Source organism: Balaenoptera physalus (assembly GCF_965194825.1).
Source record: "Balaenoptera physalus genome assembly, chromosome: 12".
Taxonomy (NCBI): domain Eukaryota; kingdom Metazoa; phylum Chordata; class Mammalia; order Artiodactyla; family Balaenopteridae; genus Balaenoptera; species Balaenoptera physalus.
The window spans coordinates 42651316-42665034 of record NC_138897.1 but is presented as its reverse complement, the minus strand read 5'-3'; positions in this window follow the sequence as shown (position 1 = coordinate 42665034).

The window sequence follows — 13719 nt, the reverse complement described above, 5'->3', positions numbered from 1 at the left end:
ATTAATTATTCTGAGCACCGTGGTACAGCTAATTTGACACATAAAGCTAACTACCGCAGATACTTCATGTCAGGAAATGATGCTTCTTAATTTTTTTTTTTTTTTTGATCCAACTCCAAACAGGCTTGGATGAATAAATATTTTTTGAGCACTTAGGATGAATTAAGCATTGGGGCAGGTACCCTTACACTCATGATTTTATTGATGCACAAGATATTGTTATGGGAAAAACTTTAATATTATCTTCATTTTATAATAAGAAAATTGAAATTCAGTTGGTTTAATCAATCGTGTGCAAATCAATATCCAGGTTACACCTAAACACCTTGGGGACTCAGTCTTTTTCCATATTTCTGTGAATGAAATTCTATGTCATAACACAGGGTTTATACACCTTCACTTGCCCAGTCAGGAAAATGAGATTGTATATTTCTGGAAGCTTCCATCCTTCTTCCTCTTTCCTCCCTCACACATCTTCCCCATCTTTCTTATCACCCACTGCTTCAAACCAACCCTGTTATATTCTGGTTGTGCTTCTACTATTAATTGTGGCTACTAAAATGGAATAAGAATGACTTCCAGTTTCTACTGTTCCTATGTGTTAGACATTATACTAAAAGTCTTAAATGCATCATCTCATGTCATTCTCTGTCACATTCATAAACAGTCAAATACACATATGTGTGACATACACATGCAGTTTACCTATGAAGCAGGAATACTCTACACAAGAGATAGTTGAGGTTTAGGAGGTTTAAATAAATAGCTTCACATCTAACAATTAGTAAGCAATGAAAATGAAATCTAGCTACCGCTGGAATCCTTGTGTTAGACCACTACCCTGTGCTGCCCTTCCATCCTTTATCACACAGAAAACCAGGGTCATTTCAACTCATTTTCTTGCCTATAAAAACGGTTATCAGAATGGGAGATTCACTCCTAGCAGGAGGTAGGATGTAGACATTAATCTGACTTCCTTAGGTCCAGCTTGGGGCTTAAATACCCACATTTCTGCTACATTCCCCCACCTCTATAGATATACATGCCCAGTAGGTCTCAGGCTCATGCTGCTTGGGCTCTTTGAGAGTATTCCAGTTCCCCACAGTGGAGTCTGAACTCTAGCCAGTCTTCTTTACCTAGAGGACTTGGCTCTACACATGATGACCCCTAGTAATGACCTTGATTCAGTTTCAAACTAAGAAAACCTCCTTGGAGACTTGTTGTCTGTCCATGGGGATCATTTTATGAGCTCAGACCCATTTGTCCAGAAAATAAGCTCCATGGGCACAAAGACTTATTTCTTCCTGTTTCTCTCTGTCTCTCTCTGTTTCTCTGTCTCTCTCTTTTTTAACCTCTATATCCTTAATGCCTATAACAATGCCTAACACATGGAAAATACTCAATAAATATTTTTGGAATGAATGGATTCATGCAGAGCAAGTTAAATGGGTATTTACTGTTTTCCCATAATATTATAATTTAAACAGTTGGCCTTTATCCTTTGTGGGTCAGTGTCTTAGTCTGTACAGGTTGCTATAACAAAAATACCATAGAATAGGTGACTTAACAAACATTTATTTCTAACAGTTCTGGAGCCTGAGAAGTCTAAGATCAAGGTGTCAGTCCATTCAGTGTCTGGTGAAGGCTTGCTTCCCAGTTCATAGACAGCCAACTTCTTGATGTAAACTCACTTGGCAGAAGTGACAAGGGAGCTCTCTGGAGTCTCTTTTATTAGGGTACAAATTCCATTCATGAAGGATCTACCAATTTAATATAATCACCTCTCAAAAGCCCCACTTCCACCTATCATCACATTGGGCACTAGGATTTAACATATGAATTTTGGGGGGACACATTCAGTGTCAGTCAAATGGTTGTCAGTCTCACATCCAGTCTAAACTCTCTAGACTCTTACCCACATAGTCTTAGCTAATGTATGCCTACATGCCAACTCTATGTTCAAGTCATGATTCTATCTGCCCTTTGAATAGCAGAGGGCATTCAGGGTTTTCATCTATAAAACTGTCATGTTCACTAGCTGTAGATTATTTTGAGCCCTATAGAATCATCTTGCATATAAGATTTTGGAATCCATGCTCTTTGATACCATCTTGAATGACAACTATTTACCCCCTTGAAGGTGCTCAGCTTCATCTTCCATTTGGCTTCAATGTGATGTTTTATGAAAGTCTATTTTGAAATACAAGAAGGTGGAAAATATAAGAGAATAAAAATTCAATCCTCTTCAGTGTAGCATTCAAAATCACACACAATTTGATCCAGAACTATCTTTCTAGCAAAAATTTCCCTGTCCTTTCTGTAGGCACACTGCACTTTCATGAATCTGAGTTTCTGTTTCTTTCCCTAATAATTTTGCTTCCCTCTTTTCCCCACTCACCCAAAGCCTGCCCCATCTTTCAACTTCGCTCCAATTCCTTCTTCCTTTACAATGATTTTGCTGACCATCATCTTACTATTCTTTTTTTTTAATCACTAAAAAATTACTTTGAGGGTGCCAAGCTAAGCTCTCCAGAGTAGCAGTGGTAAAGCAGGCACAATCTTTACCTTCAAGAAGCTTAGAGCACAGAAGGAATGTAAACAGTGAGAGGAAACATAGACTCACAACTGTGCAGAATTCAGAGGAAGGGAGGGTTGCTTAATCCTTGCCAGTGGAAGCCATCCTTTAGCAGAGTTGGGAAGAATGTAAGGTTCTTGATTATAGAAATATCTGAAGGGCTTATCAAGTACAGCATTCTTCATGAGAAAACATCATAATAGTATATGAACAATTATAATTCATTTGATTTGACTAGTCCTTAAAGAATTATGAAAAACAGTGTCACAAAAAAAAAAAGAGTAGACAGGTTGACTGGACCTAGTTAATGGAGGAACATTAATGTCATTTTAAATAACTTGAATTTTACTCTGTAGACAATAAATGAGGAAACACTATATTTTAATACATGGAATGATATAAAGGCTGTGCTCTGGGGATGGGGATGACAACAAAATGGAATAGAATGGTGATCTAGCTTCAAGTTAGAAAGAATATCTAAGGACCTCCTATTGCCCCTAGCAAGATTACCCAGACCCAACTAAGACACACATAGCCTATGGCATCCCTGCAACCTCCATAAGTGTTTAGACCTGAAGGAGATCATAAATTCTCCCTTTTCTGCTGAGGGATCAATAGCACTGAACTCAACAGGTCTCACATTTATCCCTTCGATGCCACGTGAAGTATAAGACCCTAGGTTCTCCATCATCACACAGACTCCCATCTGGTTTGTCTGACCTTTTTAACTCTTTAATGTAACTCTTTTCTCCATGTTCCATCTCTTTCTGACCCGTCAGATCTAATTTACATTCTAATGTACTCTTTGGACAGTTCATCCTGCCTGGTATTGGATCTTGCCTGGCTGTGTGATCTTAGGTATGTTACTTAACATCTCCATGCCTCGGTTTCCTCATCTATGAAAAAGAAAAAAAAATAAGCATACATAATAATATGGTTGCTGTAAGGATTCAAATTGTGAATACACATAAAACACTTGGAACAACAGCAGCAACAAAAAAATTATATAAACACTCTTTGTAGAGTGAATAGTACTTAGTAGTGCCATTAGTATCTTCAGCAAAATTTCCTATATTATACACTTTATACTTCTTTGGATCTGAGTAAATTTGACTATCTTCTGAGAATATTGCTTATACTGCTAGCCTTTCAAGTAGTGTTTTGGTGCTTTTCTTTTTTCTTTCTCACACTCTGCATATCTCAGGTGTTTTTTGTTTTCTCCTCACTGCCGGATTCATATTATTTTTGTGTTGTATACTATTCTCAGAATCCTCAATTCATTTGAAGTATGGGCCGTCACAATTTACAACCCTTTCTCATTACTGTCTTCTACATATCTTATGGATTACCACTCCCTCCCACCCTGTATCATTCTGTCTCCATGGCTTTGCCATCATTTCCATTGTCATTGTTTTTGGCAATTCAGTATCTATATTGGACACATTCCTATATCAACTACTTGACTCCTTCACTTCCTACTACCTCTTGTTAGCCTTGCACTCCCATGTTTATGCCTTAGATTTTGTCGTCATCAATAACCAGCACTCTCCAGAACCTGATTTTGAGTACAATACTCTCTGACCTTCACCTACTATTGACTCCTTCACTCTACATCTTTACCCCAATAGCTCATGTAATGCATTGCCCTTTTTCTTTTCAGTTAACATGTTTAAAAATACCTTCAAAGAACCCATCTCCTATTTCACCATCCAAGAGACCTACTACTTCCCCTGTTCTCCTTCATTTCAGAAATCCTTAGATTTTAACACTTTATACACAGATCACTTGAAATAAATGCTCTAAAATGAAAATTGTTTAATGACACTCCTCTGTTTGCAATCCTTCAATAAATAACCATCACAGTTGAATGGAACATAATCTCCTTTCTTTGGCCTACAATATCCTCCATGGTGACCTCTGCTCACTCATTCTCTATCCCTCACTCACTCGGATGCACTCATACTTGTCTTATTGCTATCAGTAAACAGTTCAGACCTACTTCTTTATCTTGTCTAAACCTTAAGCCTTGATTGCTTTACCTGGAATTATTTTCTCTCCGATTGTTTTAAGCCTTCATTTTTCTCCCCACTCAGGTCTTTGCTCAAGTGTCACCCCCTCAGTGAGGCCTTCCCTGACCCGTTTTTCTACAAAAACCTGCCCTCTACCCCATTTTCATCTTCTTTCCTCTCATTCTGCTTTGTTTTTTGGCCTAGCACATACTAAAAGAAATCGTTTCTTTATTCCTTTGTGGATTTGTTTGTTTCCTGCCACTCTCAGTTAAGGTTAGTTCCATGAGAACAGCAATATTCAGGGACACTATTTTATTTTTGGTGCCAAGAACAATCATTGGCACAGGATAGTTTCAATTAACACTCTTCTTTTTAAACGAATGATTAAGAATGATGAGAAAACAGAAAGGCTATTTAGGAGTCTCTTGCAATAATCTGTAACTGTTACATCTAAAAGTAATAGTTTATTATTCATTAATTACATAGATGAATAACATCTTGTGATTTTTTTTCTACGTTGCCAATTTGCATTGGTAACTGACTCTTGTTATTTTATCTTTGGGATAGCACATTGATCTCAGGAGTGGGGGAGAGACTTACAGAGAAGAGCTACCTGTAGCCTAATGGCCTAGATCAACTGATTTACTAGTGAAATGTGATGTCTTTTCAAACTCATGGTAGGCTGACACACAGAGAGACCCCATCTAAGTTAGTCTGCTGTCCCATGGTCTCCAGTGAGCCCCAGCTCTTCCAGTAACTCTGCTAACTGGACTCAGCAGCAGGGAGCAAGGAGTACTTCACATATAACTGATGCAACTTGGATCTGGGGTAACTGTGGCATAATCAGCCAATTTTGACTCAGGCCATGTTTTTACTCTTTCTTTCTTTTAAAATATTATCTATATAATATATCACTTAATTCATGACCTCAGTCTCAAGGCTGGATAAAGCACAACCTCCCCTGACCACACAGACCCATTCTGTGCTCCACTACACAATAGTATCCCCGCTATCTGAATTCCTAGTGACAATTGTTACTGACACCTAATACTTATTTTCTCTATTCCTTTAACTCTCTGGCTGGTCTCATCCCAATTAAATGGCCAAATCTTGAGAGATAGACACTAATTTTTAAATTTTGTTGTTCTCCCACATCATTAGTACTATATCTATTAATTAGTATGGAATAGGTGCCCAGTAGGTAATCTTTATTAATTTTATGTAAATAAGTATAATATTTATGAAAAATAACATGTTGGAGTGTCCACTAGCCTATGTTAGAAAATAAGGTGATTTCATTTCAAGGTCACAACGGTAGCACATATACTTAAGACTGAAGGAATGGCTGAATTCTCTTTAGATTGAGATATTTGGGGAGTGGTCAAAGACTTAGCTCTATCATTGTGGACATCTGCTAAGAATGCTAAAGGTAAACAATCACCTGAAAGATATATTTGCTCCCATGTAGTGGGAAACAGCAGCTCATTAGCTCTCTGCGTAGCTCGTTAACTCACCAGCTCGTTAGCCCTCTGCTCGTTAACTACTTAGCTCTGATTAGCTCTGCTCACTTCCTCCTCCTATCACTCACAGTGTGAATGAACTGTAAATCTGCCAGAGCAACAGATGGCCATTCCAAGTCCAGGGAGGGAGTTCAGGAGGTGGGGGATGGAGCTTTCCTAGATTTTTCTGACCTTGAAAATATTCCATTTTATTGAAATTTGTGGGTTATAGCTTAATTACATCATGAAAAAACTGGCACAGTTTTATTTTAAGATGCAGAAGAGTTCACTTAAATTGATTCCCTGGGATGAGGCAAGTGTGCAATTACAGGACCATGTTAGGCTTTTTGGCAGTGGTCTACCCAACACACGGGGACTTTAAAACACAAGGGAATTCCAAGAGTATTTATAATGAGTCTGTATTAATGGTTTGTCACTTTCTTAGGCTTGCGCTTGACACCTGTGGGGAATTCAAAAGATGGTATTTCAAAGATCATGTGGAAGAGAATATTTACATGTACAAACTACTGGAGAGCAGCAAATCTCAGTTGTTCATCAGGAATTAAATTGTTGGTATAGGATATGTGTACTCTGGAAATTCAGAAAAGAAAACATATTGGTTATCAATACTGAAAAAAATAAAAAGAAGAGTTCCCCATTATTTAAATTATGCAAAATCACAAATGTGGTTTCCATTGTCTAAGTAACCAAATTGCCTTATTGTCAACATGCTGTAGCCACACCTTTATTTTAAGAACATTTGTTTATCTGCACAGATGTTATCCCACATCTACTTGTTATGAGCTGTAACATACACCATTGGTGATTCACTTATTATAGCCAAACTATTATGCCTCCAGGTAGCTAAAACTTGAAGAGCATATATTGTCTGGAAACGATGACAAATTAAATGATGTTTTGGCATCTTCTTTTCCATCTATCCTCACATTCGCTGTTTTATCTACAATAACCCACAGAGTAGTTGAGATAGTATCTATCTACTGCTAATAGCTTACTCTAAATCTGTTGATCACATTTCAAGTCAAGACCCAGGATAGAGATAGTAGAGAGTTTGGGTAGATTTTGATATGATAGAAGAAGGTACAAGAAATACGTAGCTAGGATTGGTACAGTGAGAGATGGTGGGCAGCCAGGTAAAATTCCAGAGCAGTGAGAAACAATCGAGACTCTGGACACCTGAGTGAAAGTGTCTTGTCAGGGGTTGGGGACAGACAGTGGAACGGGGTGGTGGTGGGGGCTCTGATAACCAATGTTATCAGCCTTGCACTGTAATGGATGACTGATCCTATCTGCAGGGAGGGGCTGCTGCTAGTTTTGTTACCTTTGTCCGTGAGACAATGCCCCACTGATTTTAAGCTGTGCAGATACAGTCTGTTTTATTGCTACCTCATTGTTTAAAAAAAAATTTTTAAGTAAAAAGGAAATAGTGAAAACGCGAGATCTGGGACTACACTGGTGGCGCAGTGGTTAAGAATCTGCCTGCCAGCACAGGGGACGTGGGTTTGATCCCTGGTGCAGGAAGATCCCACATGCCGTGGAGCAACTAGGCCTGTGCGCCACAACTACTGAGCCCATGTGCCATACTACTGAAGCCCGCGCACCTAGACCCCATGCTCTGCAATGAGAAGCCACTGCAATGAGAAGCCTGTGCACCGCAATGAAGAGCAGCCCCCGCTTGCCACAACTAGAGAAAGCCCACGCACAGCAACAAAGACCCAACGCAGCCAATAAATAAATAAATGTTCCTTTTAAAAAAAAAAAAAAGAAAGAAAAGAGAATGCGAGATCTTTCTTAGATGCCTGTGGCTCTCTTCCTTCTGTTGTCAGAATTTTTGACAAAGAAAACAGAAACAAAATATATTTCCTCTCTGCCCATAACATAACAAACAGAGACTAAAAATACTGTTAAAACTGTACAATAGTTTAAGGTCAAGGTATTCCCTCTTCATGGCTATGAAAACCTGACCCATAGAAGGCATTAAAATTCATAACACATGAAAATTAGGGAGTCCTGGGAGCACTTTCTTCTATATAGGTACAAATTTTCTCTGCCTACATCTAGCATTTAAAGGAAACCATCCAGATAATTAAAATTCCTATAAATGAAATGTCAAAGTTAAATGTTTTTTTTAAGTCTTAATGCTTAGGCAAAGTGAAACCTTTATTCTAAAATAATATACTTTAAATACTAGCAGTATATTTGAGAGAGTAGAATAATTAAGGTTTGCCACATAAAATGGGTCTTACAGGTCCACGTGCAGCTCCAATCAGTAAGTAACCTTTATGAAGGGGAATGTGATAATCAGTGTGTATTTTTTGTCCTTAAATACTGCCATTATTTTAAACATGAATCCAGCAACTGTGGTAAAGCTAACTGTACAATGTACATGGAGTAAATTAATCACACAAACACAGAAAGCAGAGTTGTTGAGTTAGGCAGATTTTGATTTGTTTTTTGTGTACTTGGCTTCAATTTTTTTTTCTTCCGCCCGTATTAGTGTGATTAATGCTATTTGTTGTCTTTCTTATCCACCTATATGTGTATCATGTGGGAAATGCCCCTGCGAGCTATGCCTAGGTTCGGGGCAAGCATAATACATCTGAGCTGTTGAGACAGTTTGAGTACAATTCAGTCTCTTGGTCATGATGTAGATCAATCTAGATCATGAAACGGGCTGCTTTTCTAAAAATTCTACTGTTATCCATAAGGTTTGAATCAAACATCTCACATACCACACTTGTACAAAAACTTACACACAGACGTTATGGCTAGCCCTTTTGAATGCTAGGGTGATTGAACTTCCTGTCCTTTGTTCCAATAGAGGAAGCTCAGTCACCATCAAAGCTGACCTCATTCTCACCAAAGAAACAACAGAATGGGTCCAGGGTAGCGTCTGAGCAGAAAATAAAGAACTGTGATGTTGTAATTGCTTGGATGGTCTGTTCTGGGATGATACACATCATCTCAACCACCTTATCCACTCCTAGCTCTCTGTGATGCTAATAAGGCAAGACTACAATTTGCCCTACAACCCAGAGGCCAGCAGCAATTGACTTCTCCACTCTTCTCCTTTTGCTGTCTAGTGGCAGGCTTCCCAGTGAGAAGGAACAAATTCTTTGGGGGACAGTGCTTAGTTTTTCAGAAGATAAGATAACGAATTCCTGATTGGAGTTGGTTCTTTCCTCATCAAGACCATTCTCCAGTTTCCCTTTGATGGCAGCATTCTGAAGACCAGGTGTGAGACCAGCATCACCAGTCATCTGTGAGGGGATATTACCTCTGGCTGATGCATGCCATATTCCTGCAATCACACTTTATGTATATGTTTAAATGTACCCTCCCCCCTTGCATTTGAGTGGCAAGTGGTAAAGATAGCCAATTCTTCTTCTGGGCAATATGCTAAAAAATAAAGTCAAGCCACATGGTTTTGGAGGGGAGGTAAAAGGTCAAATACAAAAGCTAACATTTAACCATCTGGTGTAAATAGCAGAAACTGATACTAATAAATAAAGACCCTCTCCTCCATGGGTTCCCAGACACAAACCTTGGGCTCCATTCAGCTTGAGGGACAGGAAGTGGGACTGCACATTGCTGAATTAAAATTGAGCATGTTTAAGGGCAAGGGGCACAGAGATAATCAAGCCTTGGCTTCTGACCTCTTTCTCTACTGCAGTCACACTTTGGTTTTGGCAAGAAAGGACCTGGTATAGAGATTCTGAAGAGGGCAGAATGATTGCCCCTGATTTGTGTGGAGCCCACAGATCATCTCCTCATTTCTTATGTCTATGACCCACCTTTCTCCAACAGAGAGACCTTGTGTCCACTTACTAGCTACTTCCCAAGACTCCTAGTAAAACCTCAAATATGAGAGAAAGAGAGACTACCTAGCAAAGAGTTCTGGAGGCATCAGTTTCCTCATGAGGACTTCTGAGATGGCCCCAATGCCCTTGGTCTCACCCATCCTCTTTTCCCCTTGGTAACACTCAGGAACGGCATTCTTTGATGTCCCTTCCAGAACAGATACAACCAAGTTATAGTAAGATAACTTGATGGATGATGGAAAAATGAATCTTTATAAATTTTGCTCAGTGATGGGAGGCATGGCTAGCAATTCATAAAGGTGAAAACTTGAAAGAAGTCTCATGATTTTGAAAGCAAACAGGAAGAAAACTATGTAGATAAGCAGAGCAAATCTACCTGCTTACTCTCCCTTCTAAGGACAATTGATACAAATAGAAAAATGGCATTTTTCCACCATTTTTATTTGTTTTTTTTTCTTTATTTTGATTAAGGAGGGAGCAGGGAATACATTGTTATTCATAAGTTTTAAATTATTATTTTACTCACTATTTTAAACTCAATTAGCACTTTAAATTTTTATATAATAAAAGCTATTCTTCATCCTACTGTCTATGACATGCGGTTCAGTAAACACCAGCTCTTCTGGAAAGTGCCAGAAGCAGTTCACTCATGTTTGGCTCTTGACTTGTGCAATGCCTAATGAATAAAAGTTTAGGTAAGTTGGCATGCTAATTGCAGATTGGGTATCAAATCGAAACGGTCATCCTCCCTGACCTTTCCCTACTTCTGTTCACTTGGCCGCATTACTCTTGTTTCCTTAATCACGGACTTTTATCCATCAATTTAAACCAGAAATCACTATACTACCTATCACTTCTTACCTTCTATACTACCTATCACTTCTTATCTCTCAGAAACTCACATCTAATCTGTTACCAAGTCCTGTCAATCCTAACTGCTAAAAGTCTTTTCACTTTGTGTCATCCCAATGGCCACCATCCAGTTCAGTACCAGTTCATCTCCAGTATCATCACCAATGCCTGGATTCTTCCAATTCCTTTAATTGGTTGCCTTACCTTCCAACTACGCATCTCCAGTCTTATTTTCCTCACTGTAAGCAGGAAAATCCAAAATCTTTCTAGAACCTGTCAGTAGTTTTCCAAAGTCTAAGGATAATAATAATAAACCCAAAACTTCACAGAGGCTCTTATATGACCCAGCTTGGTATAATGTCACATTTTTGTGTCTCCAACCCCATTATTTGTCACTACTTACTTCACACTACCTGGTGACATTCTAAAGGACTTCCTATTCCTCCAATAAACCATGCTCTTTTGTTCTCTAGGCATTTATGTGTATGGTTCCCTCTGCCTGGAACACTTTTTGCTCTTCCAACTCCTCTGCTTTACCTACTTCAGGTTTCAAATTAAAGGCTGTTTTCCCAGAAAAAGAAAGGGCCTTTCCTGATTCTCCCAACTGGCTTCATTTCAGGAATAGCTACCTATTTTGTGTGTTTATGGAATCCAGGTGTTTCTCTTTTCATATTCACATTATTAATTTTAACACACTTTTGAGCAGAGTATGTATAAAGACCTTGTTATCTCATGCACTCCTATATCCCCAGTGCCTACCCCAGAAGAAGCATTCACCGAATCCATGTTGTATAAGTAAACAGCAACCCCATCACAATGTCAATATCCTCTAAATACTCTCTTTTTATCATTTTCTTGTGTTCTGAGAGAACAGATACTTTTCAGACCTAAGCTATTCTTCCACTTCTCTTTACCTAGATAGTCAATCCCATTAAAACAGATAAATTTATTTTAGTTCATATAATAAAAAAAAAAAAAGAAAAGTTAATAGTAAGCCCATGTCAAGGATTACACTAGACATTTTCTATTGTCTTTTCCCATGCCTGGTAGGATGAGTGTTCTCCGCACTTCATCTTCAGGTGTTCATAGCTGTTCTACTTTGGAGCTAAAATCCAAAGTGGAAGTTTGATTCTGAAGCTTAGGCTGTTAATATTCTCCTTACTGGGCATCAGCCTAAGTTCCCCTTCTTTGAGTACTGCTGACTAATTGAAGAAAAGTAAACCCTGAATTGCTACAAATGCACAGGGCTCAGGGCCAGAAGACCTGGTCTCTAATCCTGTTCATGAGCTTGAGCAAACTATTCCATCTCTTAGGCTATGAGAACTGAAGCAAAATGATTTTTAAAACATATCCCTGCAAACATTATCCTATGTATGTAATCCGAATGAGACCACTGAAAATGTTTCTTGTCCCAAGCTCACCAGGTTTCTTTGTTGTAGGTTCCACTTTGGGAGACAGGAAATATGTACCCATCCTGGGCTGCACTCCTATAGCATGCTTTCCCTGGACCAATTTCTGGACACTCTGTTTATTGCTTTAGTTTTTTAAAACAGTATTACTTATACCTTGTTGATCCACACAATTCTAGAAGACAAATATGCTTATGTTTATGTATACCCTCTAATATCCTGCTAGGAGCTTTGTACAGAAGAAGGGTTTATAAATATTTATTGAGATACTGCTTTATTAGCAAAGATTCTTTGAGTGCTAATATGGGTTGAGAAAAAAATGAGCATTAAAACACTCTTTGAGCTCTCATTCTAGTAGAGAATCAGCAGTAAGAAAGCAAACTTAAATAATTTTTTAATTTAATGTATTAAAATGCCCTCAGCAGTGATCAGATTTCTTGGTTTCCTGAAAGCTCCTTAGACCTTGTCACTTGGCATGTGGAAGCATTTTGCTAGGCAGGATTTGCCTTGTTCTACTGCAATAAGCCATGAAAGAGAAGCTATTTTGCTAGCACAATAAAACTCCTAGCATAAACATTCTTTTAAAAATCTTCCAGTTTATTGTAGAGAAATTATTTCCATATTAAAATAGATTATTTTCCAATAAAAATGCAGCAAAACTTCAAAAGTTCTGTGTTTTTTCTAAAAGTTACTTCCCTTACAAGTTCAATTTTGATGCATCATAAGATAATTCCGTTCTTTGTTTGTAACATTGGTACAGTAAAGGGAGGCACTTAACTCTGTTATACTCTGTATCTAAATCCTGTGTGGTCCTCTGTCAATGGCGATGTCGTCTCAAAGCTTCAGCATGCATCCTTACTGCACACATCTTCTTGAGAAAGGGGAACAGGAAAGGCAGGCAATCTCTTTTGATAGAACCATCTTTGTCTCAAACCTGTTCCTGATTTTAAGGAAGAATTAGCTAAACAATTGTAGGATTCACATAGATGCATAATTTTCAAAGTCTCAGGAGGGATTTGAAATAACATTTCAAGAAATTCAGAGGATAAACTAGTGAAACATGCCAGCAGAAAGGGAAGGAGCATCAGTAAGAAAGAACAGAGTACTTGTAAGAGTCTTTTACCATATTAACCCATGCTTTTATGTGGGATAGAATAGATATTTACTGAGCTTGTGTAATTGGAAATAAATATTGTGATTCAGTGGAGAGACATTACTTTGGAAACGACCAGAAAAAAACATAACCTGGTATATATACAAGCTCTAATTATTTAAAAGATGTGAAAGATGTAAAATAGGTTCTTCTGTCCTTATTTGTTTCTTCCTTCTTTCCTTTTTGTTTTTGTTTGTTTGGTTTTTGCTTATGTCAATGCTGAATTCCAGAAACTGAGCTACATCCACCAACAGAATAGAATTATAAACATTTCATAAAATGTTTGGAGAAAGAAAACACTATTGTCCCTTTTCTACAGAGCATATTTATACCAAGGAAACCTGGGGTTAGGAAAAAAGCTTGCATTTTGGATTTAGATG